General features: G+C 47.4%; 1 pseudogene across 1 annotated transcript; it reads right to left on the bottom strand.

Annotated features, from left to right (window-relative positions):
* Positions 1 to 3244: 3244 nt before the first annotated feature.
* LOC309415156 (atrial natriuretic peptide receptor 2-like) lies at positions 3245 to 26081 on the bottom strand (annotated as a pseudogene). Its single transcript has 12 exons — positions 26030 to 26081; positions 25196 to 25392; positions 24998 to 25111; positions 24388 to 24491; positions 24054 to 24125; positions 23672 to 23985; positions 23417 to 23585; positions 23133 to 23304; positions 22949 to 23050; positions 9064 to 9132; positions 8795 to 8969; positions 3245 to 3330 (listed from the first exon to the last, which is right to left on the bottom strand). The product of its transcript is annotated as an atrial natriuretic peptide receptor 2-like (transcript).
* Positions 26082 to 26596: the final 515 nt, after the last annotated feature.

Below are 26596 nucleotides of genomic sequence, written 5' to 3'. Positions count from 1 at the left end.
TTACAAAAATAGCATCAATTGCAATATAGTATTACATTTCAAAGACCCCCTTCAGGCCATTTTTCCCCATCATCCAAAAAATACTGTGGCCACCACTGATTACAATATTTTTTCATTTTTCATTTAATCAAAGGATCTCCTCCAAACTTTTTCCAGGTTTTCAATATACACCCCAGGGGAGTACAAGGAGAAGTCGCAGTAGAGGATGCTGCGCCCATTTTTGTCCACCAAATTATATTATCCAATTACCATACCCTATTGGTCTGGACCTTTAATAATCTACCACTGCACACTGCTCCAGCCTTGCTGGTCGATTAAGGCCCCCTGCCGAGCGTTACCGCATGACTTACGTGGAGATCAATTCCTCTGACCCCCCTGGTCGGTTGACCTCCCGGTTGATAATTTTACCCAAAACCTTTAGTCAAAAGAGCAGCACCTCGACCCGAAACTTCAAGTTCTCCCCCGCTTTGTCCCAGAAATACCTCTAGTAGGCATTGCACCTTTGAGTCCCTCACCATCCCAGTGCTGGAGGGGACCCGGAGGAGTCCCCGAACAAGAGGTTGGTGTGTGCTGGAGTCCTGTGAAAGGGTTAAATACCTGACAGTCACTGGCTAAGACCTTAAACATATAACTTCTTGCCTGACAAGATTAAACTGACCTTGAGCAAGCTCCTTAGGCTTCCTGATAACAGGAACTCAGGACGTTTGGGCCGAGATAAGCACCAAAGAACTAGTTTAAACTGACCTCCTTGTAACATTCTGAGGCCAAAAGACTGATGAGCTAATTCAATGACTATATATGGACAAAGGAAGCCCAAAATTCAACAAGTGGACAGCGTGAGGAAGACTATGGACAACCACCTGAGGGTGAAAAGACCCTAACCCTAATTTTACTGTGCATGCTTGGACTATGTAAATGAATTCCGGGAACTCATCACCATAAGACTGCCCTTTCCAGGAAATCTGATAAATATGTATGATTTTTCTGTATATGAACTGATGTGCTTTACTAACCTGTTGGAGCACTCATGGTGGAGCAATCCCCAGTGCTGCCCAGCGCTGCAATAAAGAATGCCTGCCTTCTAAAACTTCAAAGTAAGAGGGTTTCTTGCTGACTTTTCGGTATCACCTGCCCGGTCCAACCCTCTGCCACTGGGAACGGTAAGACGATCCGGGCAAGGCCTTAAGGCTGTCCCACCTGGGTCGCCAAAATGTTGTCCTGAAAAGTGAGATCTTTACCCGGTATGCAAGGCCAATATTCACACAGGGTTGAGGTACTCCTTTTATGGCAGGTTTGCGCAAAGCTGGAAGCTAGGTGGTATCCCACAAAACTAGCTTAGCTCGGTACAAAACCTACAGCATGTTTATATCGTTACATGATTAACAAAACAATAAAAATCCGCCCAAGTTTACATTCATTGATTAGTGATTACTATATCACTTGCTATTGGTTACATGTATTTAAATTAGCACGCATGCTCCTAGAAAGTGTGTGGGGGTTTTGCATAGCTCCTTCATTGAGTCGGTGGTCATGATCTCTCCCTGCCACCTTTGCCTTTACCCTAGTTATTGCGAAATTTTGCTGACTTCATGCCGGTAGCATTCTATTCTCGTTATCTTCCTTGTGGCAAGACATTTCTTTTATCAATCCCTGAAGTCCCCTTTTCCATTCCTCCTCCGGAGACTGGTGATTAGTAAGGCATGCAAGTTTACACAATCTTGCTAAATTCACACAATACAGCTACTCAGCTTAATGGTTAACATTTATCTTTGGCTTATCACCAGGGTCCCCACCACCCCAGAGCATCCTCAGGCTGGGCATTTGGAGGGGGAGCTCCATGTCCCGGGCACCCCGAGCCCCATGGAGGCACGCAGTGCAAGTGTGGGGACACTCTCCAGGCCTTCTGTGAGTCACTGCTGCTCCAAAACATTGGGGCAGCCCCACTGCTGCCCCATCTGCCACCCAGGGCATGGCATGGTCCCAATCCTCCTCCTTGGGCATGGAGGGAGAGCCCTGGCACGACGTGCCCTCTCCTGGTGCCCGCAAGCAGGTGACACACAGTCCCAGGCGCAGGTGGGTTCCAGTAAGAGGCGGCGGTGGCGAGGCCAGAGCATGAGCTCAGGGGAACGCAACGCAGCCCTCCCCTCAAAGCAAACCCCGCTGCGGTGCCTCTGCCTTCCCAGCACCTCCCTGAGCCCTCACCAGCTACCACCATGCTGCAGCTGCCCAGTCCTGGCTCCCCGCGCCCACCTGGACCCCTGCCCCACACCATGGCCAGAACCCCAGGGTATAATGCTCCGGGCAGCCATCCCCAGCCCAGGTTGAGCTCGATGTTGGGGTGTCCCCTGGCCCCCCACCCCACTTGGCTCTCTGGGACAGAGGAAGCAGAGGTCAGGGGATGGAGGGGTTTGGGGAAGTTTGTATTTCAATAAAATAGTTTGCAGCTACTCCTATATTTACACCTGGGGGGGTGTATTTATGTGACCCCATGGGACTATATACAGTAGAGAAGGAGATTAGGGCCGGGGGGAGCCATGGCATTGAAGTCTGCCCTGCTCTGGCCAAGGGGCCAGTCCCAGCAGGAGACCCTGTTTCCCCACCCTGGGAGAGGGTGATGTGGGCGCAACTTCTGCCAGGGGCCAGGTACCAAGAAGAGACAGCAAAGTGCCTGGCAGCCAGGCCCCAGGATTGGCTCAAAGACAGCTGAGCTGCAGGGGAAAGGGCAGGCGTCAAAGAACCCAGCAGGTGGGGGGATATGGGGTCCCCCAGGCTGGATTGGGGCTGGTTCCTCCCCTCCAGTGGAGGCTGCAGAGGGAGGTGGGCTTTGCTGGTGCAGATGGAGGGGGACAGGCAGTGCCGTGGCCACTCGCCCACCCAAGCCCTGCTGAAGCAGGGGGGCTGCAGTGGGGAGGAAGCTGTGGTGGCGAGGTGCCCTGGTGCATCCCAGGGGGCCAGGCGCTGGGAAGTGTGGTGGCACACTGAGGTTGGGGACTTCGCCACCAGGCTCAAATGACTTTGGGGTCTTTCCTCTTGCCCAGCAGCCAGTATGTCCGCATTTTCCCCTTGCCCTGGGGGGCAGAGGGGGGGTGGTGAGACCCTCCCTAGCCCCCGGTGTTGCCCCTCGGGTGCCATCCCCAGCACCAAGGGGGACAGAGGGTCCCATCCCCAACCCATCCACCCAGCACATACCCCTGCAGCAGGAAGGGCTGGCACCCCACCGGGGCCCCTGCACCCTCACCTTCATCTACACATCCCCATGCAGCTCCAGCTCAAAGCATCCAAACTCATCCAGGACTTCCTTAGTGGTGGAGGAGATGTGGATCTTCAGGGCTGGGTGGCACAGAGGGGCAAAAGGGATGTGGCTGGGTCCGGGAGCAAGGCACAACCCGTGGCACTGGACCCCAGCTGCCAGCACTGTGGCTCACCCTGGCTGTTGGACTCCATGTGAGATGCAGTGTTCACCGTGTTGTTACCAAAAAAGTTGGCAAGAAAACCCTCTAACACTTAGTTTGAAGTTTTAGAAGGCAGGCATTCTTTATTGCAGCGCTGGATGCACAGGGGATTGCTCCACCTAACATGCAAGATATGTCACAGGCCCAACGACCAGATCCGCTTGAGTATCAGTGTACACACAGGTGAGCCCCTGAGCTGGCCGGCACTGTGGCTGGAGGATGCTCGCCCACCCTGCAGCAGCCCTGGGCATCTCTGCCCACAGGTCCTGTGTGCGCTGGAGTCCTGGGTCTGAAGATCACAGAATCACAGAATCACTAAGGTTGGAAAGGACCTTCAAGATCATCAAGTCCAACCGTTAACCCAACACCACCGTGTCCCCTAAACCATGTCCTGAAGCGCCACATTCACACGTTTTTTGAATACTTCCAGAGATGGTGACTCTACCACCTCCCTGGGCAGCCTCTTCCAATGCTTGACCACCCTCTCGGTGAAGAAATTTTTCCTAATATCCAATCTAAACCTCCCCTGGTGCAACTTGAGGCCATTTCCTCTCGTCCTATCACTTGTTAGTTGAGAGAAGAGACCAACACCCTCGTCGCCACAACCCCCTTTCAGGTAGTTGTAGAGAGCGATAAGGTTTCCCCTCAGCCTCCTCTTCTCCAGACTAAACAACCCCAGTTCCCTCAGCCGCTCCTCATAAGACCTGTGCTCCAGACCCCTCACCAGCTTCATTGCCATTCTTTGGAAACGCTGAAGCACCTCAACATCCTTCTTGTAGAGAGGGGCCCAAAACTGAACACAGTATTCAAGGTACTTCTCCTGCCCATACAATCGGGATCACTTGATTTTCCACGTCTTGGGGAATTTCCTTTTCAATCGTCTGTATATCCTGCAATAACAAGGCTGTGGCTTCAACAAATTTAGTTTCAGGGATCAATGCTTCTACTTCTCCATCCATAAATCTTATGTCTGCTGTCATATTTTTCTAATAAATCCCTTCCCAGGAGGGGCTTGGGTGACCCAGGCAAATATAAAAATTGGTGTATCACCCATTGTTTTCCCAATTTAAATTTCCTTGGTTTAAAGAATGGCCGTATTTCTTGCTTTCCTGTTGCACCAACAACCTTTGTTTGTCTATTACCGATTTCTCCTTTTAATGTGTTTAAAACAGAGTAAGTGGCTCCAGTATCTACAAAAAACTCCACTTCTCCCTCTCCCAGCTTAATTTTAACCAGAGGTTCCGCTGGGAGAGATTCCTCCTGTCCCCTTCATTCCATCCCCACCGAGAGCAGCATGTCTGGAGTCATTCCAAATTTCTGGTTAGGGCAATCACTTTTCCAGTGCCCTTCCTTTTTACAATATGCACACTGATTTTCTCCTAGCTAAGGCAAGGACCTTCCACGGCTGCGACCCCATCCTTGATATCCTCCTCTGAAATTTCCTCTCCCTCTAGGAGTTCCTTCTAACACAGCAATCAGTTTGGCATGAACAGCCTCTTTCTGGCGATCTCTATTCCTGTATGCCACCCATGCTATGTCTAATAATTTTCCAAGTCCCGGGCATCCACTCCTTGCAGTTTCTGCAATTTTCTTCTGATATTATTTGAGGACTGGCCAATAAACAATGAAGCTAATCGATTTCTCCCTTCTTCTGAATCTGGATCCAGTGTGGTATACTTTTTGGCTGCCTCCTTTAATTTATTCATAAACTCAGTGGGAGATTCTTTCCGATCCTGTTTGATCTCATATAATTTTGACCAATTCAGCGCTTTAGGAATCGCATTCCGTATACCATACAAAATCCATTTCTGATATTGGGTTAAAAGCTGTCGGGATCCACTTCTATTGGGATCCCAGTGGGGATCTTCCAAGGAAAAGTGGTATTCCACTGTCCCAGGGAGAGTCCCTGATGCTAACTGAGCCTCCCCTGGTGTTCAGGCAGCCCTGCAGATCATTCCTCTTTCAGTACTATCAAACAACACAGCCATTATTGCTTCAATATCTTTCCAGTCAGGATCCTGAGTTTTGATCATCATTTCAAATGCACTCACTGTGCGATCCGGATCATTTCGGTAATTTCCTGCAGCTATTTTAAAAGGGCACTTTAACTGTAATTGGCCCATCACTGCTTCACGCAGGGGAGCTTATATAACTTCTCCTGTATTCTTTGCTCTTGTTCGCCCTGCAATCGGGCTAAAACCCTCAGCGCCTATACTCCCTGGTCCTCATTCCTCTCACCTTTCTCGACTTCACCTCTTTCCAATCTTATTCCTCCATCAATATCTTCTTCCTCCTGTTCCGAAACTTTTAAACACCTTTGTAAACCTCATCCCACTTACTTTCCCTTCTTTTTTGAAAAACAACATTAATTGCAACAATGTATTATAATTCAAAGTTCCATTCTGAGGCCACTTCTCCCCATCATCCAACTTACTTACACAAAGGCCACCACTGATTACAACATTTAATCAATTCTTTTCTTCTTGTAGTTCCGCCCGGAGGTCCCGCAATCTGTTTCCAATGTTTCAATATACACCCCAACGGGAATTTCTTAAGAATACCACTCTGTGATGATGCAACTCCCATTTTACCATAAAACAATTGGCAAGAAACCCCACAATAATCAATAGCCAAAAAAACCCCAATACTCAATAGCCAGAATTCAATAACCAAACATCAGACCACAAATGTTAAAACGACAAACCAATAATCGATATCCAAAATTCAATAGCCAAATGTCAGATCACAATTAACCAGACCCGTTTCCAGATGGGGACTCGAACCCCTTATACAGAGGGGACTCAAACCCCTGATACAGATAGGATCAGGATCCCTTTTTTTTTTTTTTACAGACAGAGGCGGAATTCAATCCCCTTGTACAGAGACACGTAGCTTTACAGCCCAACCTTGTGAAGCTTTCGCTGCATCTTAGGGGCAAGCGACCAGAAATTACAGAAAGAATGCCCTTGAAACTTACCAATCAGGGACCTTGGCTTAGAATTCTTTGGTCCGGGGATCGGAGGTTCTCCCCGAGAATTCCTCAGTGCCAGCTGGAGGTCCCACTATCCCAGGAACCATTGAAATTCAAAAGCACAGTCCCATCTGGGTCTCCAAAATGTTACCGAAAAAGTCGGCAAGAAAACCCTCTAACACTTAGTTTGAAGTTTTAGAAGGCAGGCATTCTTTATTGCAGCGCTGGATGCACGGGGGATCGCTCCACCTAACGTGCAACCCCTGAAACAAAAGTTCATCCTTTATATACCTTAAAGACATGAATATTCACACATTTTCTGAGAAATATCTGCCTTCCTGCCTATCTACTACATTTACATAATGCTGGCATTGCAAAACTACACTACGCATGCGCGGGGGTCCCAGGTGGTCGTCGGTGGTCATTTGAGGAGTTATTCCCCTACTCCTTTTTCCCTTTTACGGTCACAGGTCTCCTGAGGATAGTTTCTTCTCCTTGGATGTTTGCCCCTTCTGTTGTTCAGCCAAGCGATTCTTTCTTATCAACCTTGTTTGAGCATTCCTGCTAGGATGTTTCTGTTCTCAAGGCTGAGATATCTTCTCTGTACTCATTAATCTCTCAGTCCTTGCTCTTAACTCTTCTTTGTTTTAATTTCATGAGGCCTTTTGGTTCTACACACACACATTTCTTCTGATTAACTATTTAGACATAGCTGAAATGTTAGCATTGAAGCAAGTATAGCCTAAGGACTATGAGAGTAGGCTGTTAAACACAATCACACAGTTATTAGGATAAAGAAATCTGTACAAAAGTTAAACTAATCATGTAATCAATAACCTTCCAGAAAGTATATAAATGTATCAGTGTCCCCAAACAGGCAGTACCACAGCATCATCCCAGAAACTACAGGCCTGATAGCCTGACCTCCGTACCGGGGAAGATCATGGAGTGGTTCATCTTCAGGGTGCTCACAGGGCATGTGCAGGACAACCAAGGGATCAGGCCTAGCCAGCATGGGTTCATGAAAGGCAGGTCCTGCTTGACCAACCTGATTTCCTTCCATGACCAGGTGACCCACCTAGTGGATGAGGGAAAGGCTGTGGATGTTGTCTACCTGGACTTTAGTAAAGCCTTTGACAGCGTCTCCCACAGTATTCTCCTGGAGAAACTGGCGGCTCGTGGCTTAGACAGGTTTACCCTTCACTGGGTGAGGAACTGGCTGGATGGCCGAGCCCAGAGAGTTGTGGTGAATGGCGTTAAATCCAGCTGGCAGCCGGTCACAAGCGGTGTTCCCCAGGGCTCGGTTCTGGGGCCAGTCTTGTTCAGTATCTTTATCGATGATCTGGATGAGGGGATCGAGTGCTCCCTCAGTATGTTTGCAGATGACACCAAGTTGGGTGGGAGTGTTGATCTGCTGGAGGTTAGGAGGGCTCTGCAGAGGGATCTGGACAGGCTGGATCGATGGGCAGAGGTCAATTTTATGAGGTTTAATAAGGCCAAGTGCCGGGTCCTGCACTTTGGTCACAACAACCCCATGCAACGCTACAGGCTTGGGGAGGAGTGGCTGGAGAGCTGCCTGGCGGAAAAGGACCTGGGGGTGCTGGTTGACAGCCAGCTGAACATGAGCCGGCAGTGTGCCCAGGTGGCCAAGAAGGCCAACAGCGTCCTGGCCTGTATCAGAAATAGTGTGGCCAGCAGGAGTAGGGAAGTGATTGTGCCCCTGTACTCGGCACTGGTGAGGCCGCACCTCGAATACTGTGTTCAATTTTGGGCCCCTCACTACAAGAGGAATGTTGAGGTGCTGGAGCGTGTCCAGAGAAGGGCAACGAAGCTGGTGAGGGGTCTGGAGCACAAGTCTTATGAGGAGCGGCTGAGGGAACTGGGGTTGTTCAGTCCGGAGAAGAGGCGGCTGAGGGGAGACCTTATCGCTCTCTACAACTACCTGAAAGGGGGTTGTTGCGACGTGGGTGTTGGTCTCTTCTCCCAAGTAACTAGTGATAGGACAAGAGGAAATGGCCTCAAGTTGCGCCAGAGGAGGTTTAGATTGGATATTAGGAAAAATTTCTTCACCGAGTGATCAAGCATTGGAACAGGCTGCTCAGGGAGGTGGTGGAGTCACCATCTCTGGAAGTATTCAAAAAACGTGTGGATGTGGCGCTTCAGGACATGGTTTAGGGGACACGGTGGTGTTGGGTTAACGGTTGGACTTGATGATCTTGAAGGTCCTTTCCAACCTTAGTGATTCTGTGATTCTGTGATCTTCAGACCCAGGACTCCAGCGCACATAGGACCTGTGGGCAGAGATGCCCAGGGCTGCTGCAGGACGGGCGAGCACTCCCCAGCCGCAGTGCCCGTCAGCTCAGGGGCTCACCTGTGTGTACACTGATACACAAGCGGATCTGGTCGTTGGGCCCGTGACATATCTTGAATGTTTTGACAGCCTCAAGCAGGGCCAGGGCCATGCGAACAATCTCGCGGGCATGCAGCTTCCAGTTGTGCACCGGCAGCCCCAACACCACCATGTAGGCATCCATGATGGTCTCCACCTGCAGGGTCAGGGGGAATGAGTAAACCCTGGGTTCCCCACTACCCATCTCACTTCGGGGGGCTGCGCTTGCTCACCCCACCCTCACCCCTCACCTTCCAGACATCAAAGTTGTCGATCATGTCATCAAAGCAAGTGTAGAGATCATTCAGCAGCGTCACAACCTGGAAGGAGCATGGGGGTGTGAGAGACTGAACTGTAAAACAAGCATTTGTCTCAAAGAACCCTAAAACATTTGTCTCAAAGATTGTTTGTCTAAGCGAAAATCCCTTTGGCTGATAAGGATGGCTACAAGGCCACAGAGACCTTCTGGTTGATGAAAAACACCCCGCCAAGATAAGGGCTACAAGGCATGGGATAGTCATAGTCCTGTGAGGAGCTCCAGGCTGGAGCCACTGTGAAGTGTATGCGCATATGCAGGAATGCGAAGATGTGCTAAATTGCAGCCCTTGAATGAAAATAAAAAGGACTGCCAAGACAAGCCCTTTGCCTGATCGCCCACCACCGAAACATTGAGAGACTTGGACCCCGGGACCCCCGCGGATCCATGGTGGTGACTGTCCTTGCAACTCTATCCCGAATGCTTGCTTGATTTCTGTCTTTTTATTCCATTCTGTCCTATCGCTACTAATTCTTTACTTTTGATAATAAAAGCTGTCTTGGGTATATGGCATTTGACCTCGTTTGTGTCTTAATCTCGGGATCGTATTGAAACCTCCCCCATCATTGGATTGGGACATTTAAATTGCTGTCACGGACAGGATCCCTGAGACGAGAGTGCCGTATTATTTCCCAAATATGTGAGACCTCTCAGGAAAGTAAGGGGTGTGGGTCTTGTGCTTGAAACTTACGTGCTGCCTTCCTGAGATGACCGCTTCCCTGCTTTACATAGGATGAGTGACCTTAAAAATGCTCCTTTGGGGAGAGAAGTTTTGTCTGAATTTTTAGAAAAATATAATGCACGACCCTCTGTACCCGGGATGGACTAGGCTCTGGGAAATTGGTATAATTTGCAGTGTGGTTGATCGAATGAGTACTTTGCAAACGGATGAGAGAGTAAGATCAGGAAGAGGAAAATCGATTGTTTGTGCTGTTCTCGGTGCCAGTTTGGCCGCTGCTGTAGAGGTGAGGGAATGCTGCCACGCTGCGGAATCCCAAATTGTTGAATCCCTCCAAAACCTCGTTCGGTCCCTTCAGGGGCAAGTGGCAGATTTAAAGGAACAGCTTGAAGGAGAGAGAGATCAGGTGAAACATCTGCAGACTGCTCTTAAGGAGCAACTCCTTGCGGGCACTGCCCACGAGGAAATACAACCAAGATCAGGAACTGGTTACCCTTTTGACAACTTGCAGGCAGCGAGAGAAAGAGTAGAGAAATTAGAACTGCCCTCGCTGCGGCCCTTGGTTAAGACTGAGTATATTTACGGTGATGATCAGGATCAGTCCCCCCAAGTCATAACCAAGGAGGTCCCCTATACCGCCATCGAGTTGGCGAAGTTAAAAAAGGATTTCGCTTGAACCCCTAGGGAGTCAGAGACGGAGTATGTGTGGAGAGTATCGTTGTCAGGGGGGAATCAGATCTTGCTGAGCGAAAAGGAGATGGAGGGGTATTGGGGACCGGGAGTATTTTTAATTACTGGGAATCACTGCGCCCCTTGGTCTTTAACCAGGCGGGCAGCCTATTGGGCGGGGGGTTTGAACCCCTTGGAGAGGGGGGTTCCCCTCAAAATTACGGGGACTGTTGATCAATTGGTGGAAAGTGTGCAGAAGGCAGCTTGCTTGCAGATGATGTATGAACAAAAATTGGAGCCTAGGCAGGAGTCCCCGATGATGATGCCGGTAGACCCCGAATGAATGACTCCCCTTGTCACCGAAATCGGGAATAAACCTCGTAACACCAATGTAGTGTTAAAAGGCAGGCATTCTTTATTTTCAGCGCTGGGAACACGGGGGATAGCTCCTCCTAAATCGTGTTCATCGATCAGTTCAAAAATCAAACATTTATAGGCAAGATTAATACATATTCATCAAGTGTCCATACAATGATTGGTTAAGTATTCCTCGCCTACCATGTAAATGACCACGCATGCTCACTATAATTTCTTGGGATTTTACTTCCTTAATCTTTTGAGTCGGAGGGTTTCTTGAGTGGGTGGTCTCTGAGTCGGTGGTCGCGATCTCCCCCTGCCGGAATTACCTTTCCTTCTAAGTTCATTTAAACTTGGCAACACTAAATAGATCTTCACGGGCTGTCGGTCCAATATGCAATCATTCACCCCACAGTCCTTTGTTTTAAGACAAGACTATAGAATGAATAATTACCCACCCACCGGACCGTAGAACTGACCAAGGTGTTCCTTCTTTCTGACTACTTGTTATTAGAACAAAACATAATACCATGATCGCAATGTTACGCTTAACTCCTTGATAATTAAATCAAGATGGGAAGGGTTAGGTGGGTTCTCGAGCAGCATTGCTGGTGCATAATGTTCTTATAGTTACAACTTGCTACAAATTCACAAACCTATTTTCTAACCCTATTTTATTTTAATTCTCTACCACCTTGGTTACATTTGCCCCCTTTGGAAATTTTGAAATAATTTCTTTTCAATACTTCCATTACAAATTAATTTCCTTATTAACATTCAATCACTTTATTGTCTGATGGTAGGAGCATTATTAGTTAGTCCATTTAAATTTTGGTGTTTTGTAGTCAATGCAAGTGTAATTCTGCTATCAATGGTAGCTCTTTTTGTAAATTTCTTTTTCAAACAATGATAAATGAATAATACTCTCAAAGATATTATTAATAATAATAACACAGTACCAATTAAGGACTTCATCCAAGAACTCAAGTTTTATCCCTATCCACTGAAAATTTTATCAAACCAATTTTCTTGCATGTCTTGTTGCATTTCCTGAGTATCCTTTTCTATTTTTCTCAATAAGTCCAAATCATATTCAACATCCTGAGTAACATTTGGGATATGTATGCAACAATGATCTATCCTATCCCTCAGGTATCCACAAACTCCATGTTCTTTTAGAAAGAGCATATCTAGAGCCATCCTATTTTGTAGGGTCATCTTCAAAGTGGCTTGTAACTGTAAATTTAGTTGTTTAAATCCTTTCCTTGTTATTTTGCCTAATCTTTTCACTTGACCTGTCAACTTATATAACCAAACCCTATTCCTGTAAGTTGCCAAGGGAGTCAATAAGGATTCTAAGGCTCATCCAAGTTTCACTCCTGTCGAGGGTTCATTCCAATCATCATCATCAATTTGTGATCTTTTTGTCCATATTAACTTTAAATTTTCAGAATCTCCCCTAAAGGGAGATTTCTTTCAGATTGGACATAATGTTGGCATTCCTAAAGTAATTTGTTTTACTTTCCCGTCCATTGGTAAATGGGTGGTCCAAGTTCCATCACTCATTGCCCAAACTAAATGTCCTGGGCTCTGAACTGTAGACCTTCTACAACTAAATATTGATCCCCTTCTAATTTTATATACACTAGTCAAATTTAAATCATTCTTGAGTCCTCTGCACCAACACCCATATTTCAATGCAGCTGCTAAGGGAGGAACTTCTTGGACTGCTCTATAAACTGTACTGCAATTACATATCTTTTTACAATTCCACCAGGGTACTATATCCTCCTTTTCCCTGGATGTGGTTCCCCTGTCATTAACTGATGGGAAAACTGTAAAGACTGTTCCGTCCCAGGCAAAACACCATGAAGTATTAGCCATATATTGAAATTGAGATAGAATAGCCATAGACCACACTGAATCCCATGCAACCTCTGCCTCTTGCTCGGTTTGATTTTTACAATTACGAACTACTCGTCCAGCTTCCTTGGGATCATGTACAGGGAGGCCTCTACTTATTTCTTTGCATAATTGTTCATCCCTTGTGCTTACTGCGCTCAAATTTGTTGTTAAGATTCCCCATGGAATTGATTCACCTACTGCTCTTGGAATTGGAAGACATGCGGTTATTTGGGTTACATTTTGCAGATTAGCAAATTCCTTTATCAATCCTACCATTAAATTTTCTTCTGGAGTTCTCCTTGGAATGTTTATTAGCTGCTCTGCTTCACTCTCCCTTCCAATTGATCTATTATCATCTCAAACAATGCTCCCAACATCATCAGTTTACAAATCAAAACCCATTTTTCCACATTTTCCAATGATAATTTCTTAAACATGTTTTAAAGTCAACTTTGCAGTCTCTGAATCCCTATTGATGACCTTCCATGACGGGGCTTTCTTCACTCGGGTGTAGTGTATCCCCGGTTCCACTCCTCCAACCTTGATTGCAGTATAAGTTGTTAACAGTACTTAGAATGGTCCCCTCCACTTTTCCTGCAGTGGTTCAGAGTTCCAAGTTTAAAGATCACCTGGCTGATATTGATGTACAGGCGTATCCAAGGCAAGTGACCTAGTCAGCACAATATATCTCCGAAGTGCTCCAAGAACTTTTCCTAAAGAAATTAGATACACTTTCAAATCAGTTTCCCCAGCTAACTTCATATCCCCTGGGATTAAAGGAGTCTGGTACAGTTTACCATACAGGACTTCATATAGACTTATACTGTCTCTTGATCTTGGTTGGATCCTGATTCTCAAGAGAGCTAGTGGTAAAGCCTGTGGCCACTTCAAAGATGTTTCCTGACAAATTTTACTTATTTGTCTTTTCAACATTTGATTCAATCTCTCAATTTTTCCACTCAATTGTGGCCTCCAAGGGGTATATAAGTCCCATTTTATACCCAAAATTTTACTGATCTGTTGAACTACATCTGCCACAAAGTGTGGTCCCCTATCAGAAGACATTCCCATTGGCACTCCAAATCTTGGTATTATTTCCTTCAACAACACTTTAACTACCTCTCTAGCTTTGTTGGTGCGGCAAGGGAAGGCCTCCGGCCATCCAGAAAATGTATCAATTAGTACTAATAAATACCTGTATCCATTCTGCCTGGGTAACTCAGAGAAATCAATTTGCCAGTAATCTCCTGAAGAATTTCCTTGTTTTATCATTCCTAGAGGTGGCCTCTTTTGGTTCATGGGGTTATTTTTAAGGCAGATTGGACATTTAGCTATTATTGATTTAACTATTCCTGTCATTCCTACACATACTACAGATGTTTTTAAACTTGAAACCATTGCATCTACTCCCCAATGTGTTTGTTCATGTTTTTCCTCTGCGAGTTATGCCATAATTTGCAGGGTTACTATCACCTGTTTTTTTTGATGTCACCCACCATCCCTCTGCATTTTATGATGCTTCTAATTGTTTTGCTAATTGCTCATCCAATTTTTTGTACTTCGGTTTCAAATCTAATAATTTTGTTTGTTTTACTGGTACTAGTGCAAGGATACTTCGTTCTGCGGCCTCTTTTGCAGCTTTGTCTGCCAAACGATTACCTACATTTACAGCCGTCTGACCAAACTGATGAGCTTTACAATGCATTACCGCCACTTCTTTTGGTTTCTGCACATCTTCCAGGAGTTGTAGAATTTCCTCTTTACATTTGATTGATGTTCCTTGGGCTGACAGCAGTCTTCCTTCTTTCCAGATGGCTCCATGAGCATGGATTACACCAAACACATATTTAGAATCAGTCCAAATATTCACCCTTCTTCCTTCAGCTATTTGCAGAGCCCGCCTCAATGCCACCAATTCTGCTTTCTGTGCTGAGGTACTTACAGGTAGTGTCCTTGATTCCAATACTTCAGAGGTGGTGACGACAGCATATCCAGCCATGCGTTTTCCTTCTTGTACAAAACTGCTTCCATCTGCGTATAGCTCCAGATCAGGCTTTTCCAGAGGTTCATCTCTCAGGTCTGGTCTACTGGAATAAACTTGTTCAATAGTTAACAAACAATCATGTTCCAAATTTCCTGTTGGATTCTCTGTTGACAAAAATATTGCTGGATTAACAGTTGGTGTGGTTTTCAATTCCACATCATCTTGTTCCAATAGGACAACCTGATACTTCAGCATTCTGCTGGGGGATAGCCAGTGACCCCCCTTTTGCTCTAGAACAGTTATTACCATATGCAGTACGTACACCACCATCTTTTGACCCATGGTCAATTTTCGAGCTTCTTGGATCAGCAATACTGTTGCTGCCACAGCACGTAAACATCCTGGCCATCCTTTACTCACGTTGTCAAGTTGTTTAGAGAAGTACCTCACTGGTCGTCTCCAGGGTCCCAGCCGTTGCGTCAGCACTCCAAGAGCCAGATGTTGCCTTTCATGTGCAAACAACTCAAAAGGTTTGTTCACATCAGGTAATCCCAGAGCAGGTGCCATCATTAATGCCTTTTTCAGTTCTTTGAATGATTTCTGACATTGAGGTGTCCAAGTCAGATACTGATCCTTGGATTCCTTTAAAGCCTCATACAGTGGCTTTACATACAATGCATAATCCAAAATCCAAAGTCGGCACCACCCAATCATTCCCAGAAAAGTTCTCAATTCTTTCGGGCTACTTGGTTCAGGAATTTGAGAGATAGCTTCTTTTCTTTCATTTCCCAATTGTCTCTGTCCTTGGGATATTTCAAATCCCAAATTAATTACTGTTTCTGTTCCTATTTGGGCCTTATTTCTGGAGACTCTATATCCTCCTTGGCCTAGGAAATTTTGTAAACTGATAGTAACTTCGAGACATTCTTCTTTGCTTTCTGCTGCAAACAAGATATCATCCACATATTGTAGCAGAACACTTCCCCTTTGGTCCTGTCTCTTCCATATCTCTAATTCCTTGGCCAATTGATTCCCAAATATCGTAGGGCTATTTTTGAATCCTTGTGGAAGTACAGTCCATGTCAATTGGGTCTTTCGCCCTGTGGCCAGACTTTCTCACTCAAAAGCAAATACGTTTTGGCTGCCTATATCTAGAGGTATGCAGAAGAAGGCATCCTTTAAATCTAGTACAGTAAACCATTTATGTTCCTCTTTCAAAGAAGGCAGTAAAATATATGGATTAGCCACTACTGGGTGTATATCTTGGACTATCTGATTTATAACTCTGAAATCCTGAACCAATCGGTATTCCTTGCCTCCAGATTTCCTTACTGGTAATATGGGAGTGTTATATTCTGATTCACATTCTACCAATAGTCCACATTCTAAAAATTTTGTAATCAACCCCTCTAATCCTTTTCGAGCCTCCCACTTAATAGGATATTGCTTTTGTCTTACCGGTTTGGCTCCAGGTTTTAAAATCACCTTTACCACCTCTGCCAATTTAGATCGTCCCAGAATTCCACTCGCCCAGACCAAAGGAATAACTGCATTTTCCGCTTCTTCTGGAATCTGTTCTTCCCTGTAGGAATCCTGTAACATAAACACTCTTGCCTCTATGGCTTTTGATTCTGGTATTAACAATTTGATTTCTCCATCTTTGAAAGTTATTTGTGCATCTAATTTACTCAATAGATCTCGTCCCAACAAAGACAGTGGACATTCAGGCATATACAGAAACTGGTGAGTTACCCATTGTTTTCCCAATTTAAACTTTAATGGCTCTAAAAATGGCCAATTTTCCTTCTGCCCTGTCGCACCAACAACATCTACTGATTTGTGACCAAATTTCCCTTTACATGTATTCAATACTGAATAAGTAGCTCCAGAAACGCTATTTCTTCATTCCCTAGCTTCAATGTAACCAGACGTTCAGCTAGGGTTGATTCCCCCAGTCCCTTTCATAGTTCTTCATCCAGAGTCATTAATTTAATTGCCTGGAGAGCCGGATCTAATTCTCCTGCCTTAGGACATTCTCTTTTCCAGTGCCCATGCTCCTTGCAAACAGCACATTGATCTTCTGCTAATCGGGGCTTATTTTCCTTCTCTCTCCAATATTCATTCCTCGTCCTCTCCCTCTGCCTATCCTGTTATTCCCTGCCAAAACTGCTAGTAGCTTTTCACCCCTTCGGGCTTGCCTCACCTATTTTTCTTTTTCTCTGTTGTTATATACAGCCCAAGCAATTTCAAGCATTTTACCTTAGCCACCCTTTCGGGATCCTCCTGATAGGTACCTGCAGTCTCTTTCCATGATCTTAAATCAGTAATTGAAAAAGGAACTTTCACCACCACTGTTTCGAGTTCTCATCACATTTTCCCTTTTTCACAATCTTTACCATGGGATCATACAGATGTATTCCATACTGTCTCTGCCATTCTGGATGATTTTGTAGTGTAAAGAATAAATCAACATAAGCCATTTCTTCCCATTTACCTTCCTTCTTACAAGACAACATTAATTGCAAGATGGTGTTATATTGCAATGTCCCATTTTCTGGCCATTTCTCCCCACTGTCCAACCTTGGACATACATTGGCCACCAATGATTGCAATATTCAATTAATTGCTTCCGAGTCAGAGGATCACCTCCCAGATCTTTCCAATGCCTCAAAATACATCCCAAAGGTGGTTTTTTTTTGTGGGATAGATCTTTTACTCGGAAATGTTCCCATCTTCCCAAGACTAGTGGGTGTGATTGTGCACTATCACAGGCACTAGTCGGAGGGACCCCTACTCTCCTCGAGGGTCCCTCTGGATCTTCTAGCCCCCTGCTAGAAATCCCCCAACCTCCTTACCTGGGCCCCTAGCCCAACCTTGAGAGGCTTTCACCGCGTCTTATAGGCAGGCATTCCTTGTGAGGGTCTCGTACCCTCACCCTTTCCAGAGGTACCTTTCAGCCCTACTCTGCGTAGCTTTCGCCGTGCCTTACGAGCGAGCTAGTGGGACTCGAACCCACGTTACTTCAATCCTTTAAAGAATGCCTTATTACCTTTCCAGGGGACTTGCTCAGAATTCTTCGGTCTGGGGATCAGAGGTTCACCCCGAGAATCCCTCGGTGCCGGCTGGAGGTCCTGTGATCCCACGGATCCGTTGAGATTCACAAGCAGTGTCCCATCTGGGTCGCCAAAACTGTAACCGAAATCGGGAATAAACCTCGTAACACCAATGTAGTGTTAAAAGGCAGGCATTCTTTATTTTCAGCGCTGGGAACACGGGGGATAGCTCCTCCTAAATCATGTTCATCGATCAGTTCAAAAATCAAACATTTATAGGCAAGATTAATACATATTCATCAAGTGTCCATACAATGATTGGTTAAGTATTCCTCGCCTACCATGTAAATGACCACGCATGCTCACTATAATTTCTTGGGATTTTACTTCCTTAATCTTTTGAGTCGGAGGGTTTCTTGAGTGGGTGGTCTCTGAGTCGGTGGTCGCGATCTCCCCCTGCCGGAATTACCTTTCCTTCTAAGTTCATTTAAACTTGGCAACACTAAATAGATCTTCACGGGCTGTCGGTCCAATATGCAATCATTCACCCCACAGTCCTTTGTTTTAAGACAAGACTATAGAATGAATAATTACCCACCCACCGGACCGTAGAACTGACCAAGGTGTTCCTTCTTTCTGACTACTTGTTATTAGAACAAAACATAATACCATGATCGCAATGTTACACTTAACTCCTTGATAATTAAATCAAGATGAGAAGGGTTAGGTGGGTTCTCGAGCAGCATTGCTGGTGCATAATGTTCTTATAGTTACAACTTTCTACAAATTCACAAACCTATTTTCTAACCCTATTTTATTTTAATTCTCTACCACCTTGGTTACACCCTCATAAGGGGACTTCCCGATTCCTTAAAGCCGATCGGTATACAATTACAGGGGAAAATACAAGCAATGCCTCAGGGTGAAAAGGTTGTGGCTGCTCTAGAAGGATTTATACCTGATCAGCACCGCTGTCCCCCCATAGGAAAATGTTGATGTGGGGGGAGGAGGCCCAAGAATTGATTAATTACGGGGGCGCAAGTATGGCCCCGTTAATCTTCCAGCCACTAACACAGACTCTAGGGGCCTGAGGTGAGCTGAAGTGAAAATGGTTCCACGCCCTGGGGGTGATAGAAGAACACCCCTCCCTAATCCACCCCTTGGAGGGTGGGACATCCCAAATAAGCGCAATAGCCTGTGGACAAAGGGATGGCAAAAAGGAATTCCACATGATTTAATGGATGGATTTGCCAACAGACAAGTTAGAAAAACTGGTGTCAGGATGGCCTGATAAACCGGCAGATACGGAAACGGGCTTTAAAAAACCCACTCCCAGTGCACCCTTTTTAATCGACTTATCAGAGACAAATGTCCCTCAAAATTTGCTGGGAAACTAGATTCTTCGCCCTCCGATGGTGAGTGGAGGGGCGAAGGTTGGATATATATCAGACGGCTCACTGAAAGCGGAGTGATTTATTAATCACAGGCATTGTAGGGCCGAAACAAGTCCCAGTCACATTTTTGGTAGATACTGGGGCTCAAATTTCAGCTATTAAAACGAAAGATGCCGTTAGCTGTGGGGTTCAATTTTCTAAACAGATGCTGTTTGTAGTCCACTTTACAGAAACCCCAGTGGATAAGTATGCCTGGAAGGCAAAAGATGCTCACGGGAAAGAACATAAGATTAACACGAGGTGGATTATTCCATCCTTCTAATAATAACCTGCTTCTGGTTCCTTAAAAGAACTGAGTTTGCTTTTTTTCTTTTCTTTATCAGGTGAAGACTCTGAAGCCAGCCAGAAGAAATACATGAAGCTGTTGATTGCCTGTGTGGTTTTGCTGGTGATTGCTTTGTTAATATTCATAGGGTGTCTGATCTTAAACGATGTTTTGGTCGACCATTATCACAATCTTCAGTATCTGGGGAAGCTCTTGCTCCCCTCTCTCTGACTCATTATGGCAAAATGAATTTATTGTTTTAGGTCAACAAGTGGCTGATACCTTTAACCTTACTGATTGTTGGGTATTGTCTAAATCGAACACAGGAGGGTGGTGTTTTTGCAGGGAATAGAAAATGCAACTGGACCTATACATATGGAAACCATTGCCTCATTGCTGGCTGTAAGTCTATCAGTTCTTCACAATCTGGAAATAGGTTGCGATATTGTACATTGTTTAAATCTATTGATGAATCTTTTGTACCTCGTTGACCGGGCTGGGCCTGGGTAAATCAAACAGGGCACAGGAAACAATCTTCTAACTTTTGGTCCAACTGATTCAAAGAAATTTAGACTCAATAACATCAAAGTGTTATTAAGCAGACATCTCCATTACAGCGCCGGACGCATGGGGGATATCTCCTCCTAACATGAGTGCCTCGTGTTACCAGCATCTGAATTATATAGAGTACATACATTCATTGCAATTGTTTGCATATTCATGATATTTCCGAGAAATGATTAACATATTCAAAAGTCCTTGACGCATGCGTTGTCAAATGAGTCGGTGGTCCTCTGGTGGTCCCTGGTGGTCGTTTGTGATATCAAGCCCCTTATTTCTGCTGTCCTTTGGGAGAACTTTCTTCTTTAGTAGGTTTCTGCACGTGCTCCTTTCTGTTTTGGCTTTTACTGCAACTTAGTACCAGTTCTTGCCAGCTCTGTGGTTTATCCTTAACTACAAGATACAGGATGTTCAACATGGTTCACTTATCTTACACAATTCTCTTACACAGGAGTTTCAGTTATGAGTCAAAAGATACAATAGAAATTTATAACATCAAAGCCCCGTTTCACAACACTAACCAATCTGATAGCCATTTGAATGCTACTTGCTTTTGGCGCCTCGAGTTCCCTGACAGGAATCAAATTTGGTGGTCAACTAGAGACAGAAATAGCAAAAGGTGTCAAGGGGATCGAGACCCGGTTGTCGACCAACGAAATACTCTGCTGGGGTTATGAAGAGGAGGTCAAAACATTTGTGCACAAGTTGCTGGTTAATGGTCCATCAAACTGTCCTTTAGGAGTAGATAATACCACATATTTCCAAGTACCATGAACTTCCACAGGCACATTTGAAAATGGTACCTGGGCATTGAAAGGTCATTATTGTATCTGTGGACATTATGCATACAAGCAATTGCCCAAAAATTCGACTGGGGTGTGTTATGTGGGGCTAATTCACCCCTTGTTCTTTATGCTCCCGGAGGATGAAGGTGATGGATTGGGTGTTAAGTTATATGATGATCTCAGTTGATATCGGTGGTCCATTGATACCACTATAGCAGGTGGAAGTAGTCAAACCTGGGGTAAAGAAGAGTGGACCCCTCAACGTATCATACAACATTATGGACCCACCACGTGGAACCCTAACGAACGAATTAGTGGTGCTCGAGTACCTATCTATAATTCGAATCACATTATTCAGTTGCAAGTCATTCTGGAGATTATTACTAACAAGACAGCCCGTGCCCTGGATCTGTTAGCAGACCAGGCCACAAAAATGCGAACAGCGATATTCCAACACTGCATGGTTCTTGATTACCTGCTAGCCAAAGAAGGGGGTGTTTGTGGTAAACGGAATGATTCCAACTGTTGCTTAAAAATTGATGACAGTGGGAAAATTGTTAAACAAATTACCCCAGGAATACGAAAACTGGCCCATATTCTTGTCCAGACATGGAAAGGCTGGGACACTGACTTTTTTTCTTGGCTCCCAGGCAGCCCATGGGTTAAGCGAGTCTTATTTTATTTGTTATGTGGTCTTGCCATGTTTTTGTTTTACTGTCGTGGTTTAGCCCCAGCCGGCAACTAAGCACCACACAGCCGCTCGCTCACTCCCCCTTCCACAGTGGGACGGGGGAGAGAATTAGGAAAAAACTCGTGGGTTGAGATAAACACGGTTTAATAGGACAGAAAGAAAGAAGGAAACAACAATGATAATACCAACAAAGGAATGTACAAGAACAAGTGATGCCCAATACAGCAATTGCTCACCACCCAGTGATCGACAGCCCGTCCCCGAGCAGCGATTTCCGCCCCCCGGCCAACTCCAGTTTATGTACTGGGCATGACGTCGTATGGTAGGGAATATCTCTTTGGCCAGTCTGGGTCAGCTGTCCCGGCTGTGTCCCCTCCCAGCTTCCCGTGCACCCCCAGCCTGCTTGCTGGCAGGCCAGCACAAGAAGCTGGACTGTCCTTGACTGCTCAGCAACAACCCAAAACATCAGCACATTATCAACAGTTCCTCATCCCAAATCCAAAACACAGTCTCACACTAGCTTCTGTGAAGAAAACCAGCTCTATCCTGGCTGAAACCAGGACATTTACCCTGTATTATTTTGTGTTTTATACAGTTAATTCAACATGTTGGAAACAATATGCAATTTGTAACCACTGTTTCACCAGACGGTGTTGAACAAATTCGCCACTGTGCGTCGAACCACACCATCAGTAGTGCGGCTTGTATGAAATGCTCTTTTCTGGTCTTTTCTGTGTAACTATCTTTTCTCAAAACCACCATGGGTCCTGAAGCAATCTTTGAGCCACAGGGTGGTGTGAGAAACTGAACATTTGTCTCAAAGATTGTTTGTCTAAGCGAAAATCCCTTTGGCTGATAAGGATGGCTACAAGGCCACAGAGACCTTCTGGTTGATGAAAAACACCCCGCCAAGATAAGGGCTACAAGGCATGGGATAGTCATAGTCCTGTGAGGAGCTCCAGGCTGGAGCCACTGTGAAGTGTATGCGCATATGCAGGAATGCGAAGATGTGCTAAATTGCAGCCCTTGAATGAAAATAAAAAGGACTGCCAAGACAAGCCCTTTGCCTGATCGCCCACCACCGAAACATTGAGAGACTTGGACCCCGGGACCCCCGCGGATCCATGGTGGTGACTGTCCTTGCAACTCTATCCCGAATGCTTGCTTGATTTCTGTCTTTTTATTCCATTCTGTCCTATCGCTACTAATTCTTTACTTTTGATAATAAAAGCTGTCTTGGGTATATGGCATTTGACCTCGTTTGTGTCTTAATCTCGCTCTCGGGATCGTATCGAAACCTCCCCTGACATTGGATCGGGGCAGGGGGTATGTGGGGCTGGGAGTGGGCACATCCCCCGCAGCCCCGGGGATGGCACTGCCAGGGTACAAGCCCCTCCCCCCCGAGCCCTGCTCTCACCTGCATTGGGGTGCTCTCCACTGAGAGGGCAGTGAAGCTCAATGTCACTGAAGCAGTGGGCTCCCTTCCTCCCCAAACCGTGCACCCCCATTCCCGCTTCCCCTACACCAGTATGGAGAGCCAGCAAGGGAATCCACGCACAGTGGTGGGTGCATGCTGACCCCATGACAACCCCCAGCCCCACACACTCCCATCTCTCCCCCTCTCACTGAGGCAGGATCTGGTACAGGAGGTTCTCTGCCTTGCACTGCTCCTCCAGGTAGGCCTGTGTCCACTCCTCCACCAGCTTCTCCAGGTTGTTGGCATACTGCTCTATGCGTGACAGCAGGTTGTCCAGGATGCTGGTGCTGCCCTCCCTGCTGGGGCGCAGGCAGCTGGCACTGCATGCGGGTAGAGGTGTCCCCCAATCCCCTCATGGCTGTCCACACTTCCACCCAGGACCACCTTCCCCACTTGCCAGCCACCCACTTGTTGAATCTATGGATGAAGATCTTGATCTGGCTGAAGTCGGGGCACTTGGCTGGCTCCTGCACCCAGTAGCGCTCCATCAGCACCGCCAGCTCCTTGCTGTGCACCCCAATGTCAATGGAGGGGCGGAAGAAGGGCTTCTGGCTGTTTCACACCTTCTGCATGATCTCTGCCAAGGGATGGCTGACAGTGAGCACTGGACTCCTCCCCCCCCAGCAGGGACAGGACCACCCCACGCCCACCCCCCACCCTCACCTTTGGGGCTCAAGTCCATGCCCTCAATGTAGAAGGGGCTGTTACGCAGGGCGACCTTCTGCACAATGATGCCAAAGCTGTAGACATCGGCTTTCTGCATGCCTGGGGTGGGCAGATGCCCCTTCTGCAGCAGTCCCCATTGACGGGCACTCACTGGCGTAGAGGGCATGCGTGTCCTTGCCATCGCAGGGCGAGTGGAAGCTGGCCAGCCCATAGTCGGTGATCTTCAGCACAAAGTGGCTGTCCACCATGCAATTGGATGACTTGAGGCTGCCACGGTGGCCGATGATGCTGTTGTGCAGGAAGGCCATTCCCTGGGACAGATGGACATGGTGAAGCTGGCACCCCCCAGGCACCGCCCTCCAGCCCTTCGCTTGGGTACCTTGACGATGTCGTTGATGAGGGAGTAGAGAAACATCCAGTTCAGGTTGATGCTCTCATTCTCCAGGACATCCTAGGGCAGCACATTGAGCGGGGCCCACCAACCACCTGGGACAGCATCACCGGCACCCAGCATCACCGAGCACCCAGCCACGGGGTGCTCTGTGGCACCCACCCCCTCCCCTCCATCAGTCTCTGACCCTTGTTTGGGCAGCTCTACTGTGAGTCTCACAGGGCTTGGGTGGCCACCAGCATCTACAGACCTGTCCTCAACACTGAGCCCAGCCAGGTCACCAGGAGTGTCTAGGCGTTACCCCTGGTGCCCCCCCCCACAACTGCAGGCTGCCCCGCAGGCAGTACTTGGTGATGATGCAGATGTTGGGGGGTCGATGCATGCCCCGATGAAGCAGGTTAGGTGGTTGAACTGGATGTCCCGCAGCTGGAAGCAGAAGCAGAGCCCAGATGGTGCTGAGGTCAGGGGGGATGCACTGCTGCTCCCACCAGCCCCCCCTCACTGCCAGGACCAGCCCCTGCACCCCCAAGCAGGGTACCCACCTTGTCCCAGACCCCAAACCTACGTGTTTCAGCTCAAAAAACACCTGTCGCGTGTTGTGGCTTAACCCTAGCCAGCAACTAAGCACCACGCAGCCACTCGCTCACTCCCCCCTCCCCCAGCGGGACAGGGGAGAGAATCGGGAAAAAACAGGACACCATGTCAGCTCAATGCACTTCTTGTTGATGTGCTTGATGGCTACCACGTTGCCCTGGGGTGCCAGGGAGGGGGAAGAGGTCAGCACCTGCTGGGCGGATTTGGGGAGGGGAGAAAGGTGCCAGCATCCCGTAGGGTGGGGGTACAGCCAAGGGGGAGCACTCCAGCAGGGCTGGGGGGGGGGGGCTCAGCTCCACCCATCCCCACTGCCCCATCATACAGGGGGACTCGTTCACCAAAGAATAGTTGAGCTGCATCCCAAATTTCTGCTTGGCTCGCAGGATGAACTGGGTTTGGAAGTGCTGGTACTCAGGGTTTTGGGGCTCATAATAGGTGATCACCAGCACCATCTGCAACCAAGCATAGCACCCCAGTTCATGCACTGGGGCCAGGCTGGGGAGGTCCCCATCCCCAGGCAAGCAGGCACAGCTCACCTGGAAAGCCTTGCACAGCCCCAAGTCCTGGCCTGGGCTCTGCTGCCAGAGCTTGAAGGGGTCACGGGCAGAGTTGCCCCGCAGGGCCTCCCCAAAGACATCCAGGTAGAAGACGATGTAGTCGCCATTGGTGAGATTCTCCCGCTGCATCAGCTGCATGATGTGATGCATTTCTGGAGGCCCGCAGAGACACACCACTGCTGGCGAGATATGGGGTGTCAGGGGGGCAATGCCATCCCTCCCTAAGGCACCCCGGCTAGGTGTGGGGTGGGATGCTTTCCCTCGGGGCAATGGGGTGGAGCAACCCTGAGGGTATGCTCGGCAGCTGCGAGGAGCAGAGGATGGAGCAGGCAGATAGGGCAGGGCTTGGCTCACTGCCTTCTCATGCAATGTGCCTCAATGCCCCATGGCCCTCACTGGCCCCGACTCACTCTTGCCCCATCAGCCACCTTGGGCTGAAGGGGCCAAAAGGAGAAAAGGAGAACACTCCATAATATGCCTACCCTGGCATCAGCTCCCTGGCTGCTCCCCACCAGCCCCAGCCAGGGGACCCAGGGGCCGGGAGAGACGTCAGGGCCATGTGCCAGAGGCCCCTGGGGAACCCAGGCTGGGGAATGGGACAAACCCATGTTTGGGTTTGTGGCCATCCAGCTGTGTGGCAGGAATGCGCAGGTTGCTGGATTCCAGCACCTTCGGTGGCCACTGGTGCTAATTGGAAACAGAGAATCTTGCTGATGCAACCCGCACGGCAAAGGGGTGCCCAGGCCCCATCCAGCTGTCCCACACATCCCTGCCCACTGCTGGGGGCTCAGTCAGCTCTGATGGTATGCTCACCCAGGTGCTGCGTGGGGGGCACAGGGGGCTTGCATAGGGCACTGTGGGCCATGGGGACAGGCGCTCAAGAGTGTCTGAAACACCCCCAAGCAGGGGCCCTCCTCGCCCTCCCAGAGGATCCTGCTGTAACCGAGGTGGTGGGAATCATAATAAGGTTATATAGATGTAACCATAAGAACGTTATGCACCAGCAATGCTGCTCAGAAGTCCACTCAACCCTTTCCATCTTGATTTAAACATCAAGGATCTAATCAGTATGTAACATTGTAATTGTAGAAGATCAGAATTAAGAGTAGTATGTCTCGTTCTTTGATAGCAAATAGAGAACAGTGTAACTAGTCTGAATGGTGTAGTATAACATAGCGAAGGCGATTTTTCTGTCTTGAAACAAAGACTTTGGAATGAATAATTGTGTGTTTGTGTTAACGGTCCATGAAGGACCATTTGGTATTGCCAAGTTTAAGTGAACTTAGAGAAAAGGTAATTCCGGCAGGGGGAGATCGCAACCACCGACTCGGAGACCACCCACTCAAGAAACCCTCCGACCCAAAAGATCAAGGAAGTAAA

The sequence above is a fragment of the Phaethon aethereus genome (genome assembly GCF_964289735.1).
Source record: "Phaethon aethereus genome assembly, chromosome: W".
Lineage (NCBI taxonomy): Eukaryota > Metazoa > Chordata > Aves > Phaethontiformes > Phaethontidae > Phaethon > Phaethon aethereus.
Note: the sequence above shows the minus strand (reverse complement) of the source record. Positions and strands in the feature narration are given on the sequence as shown.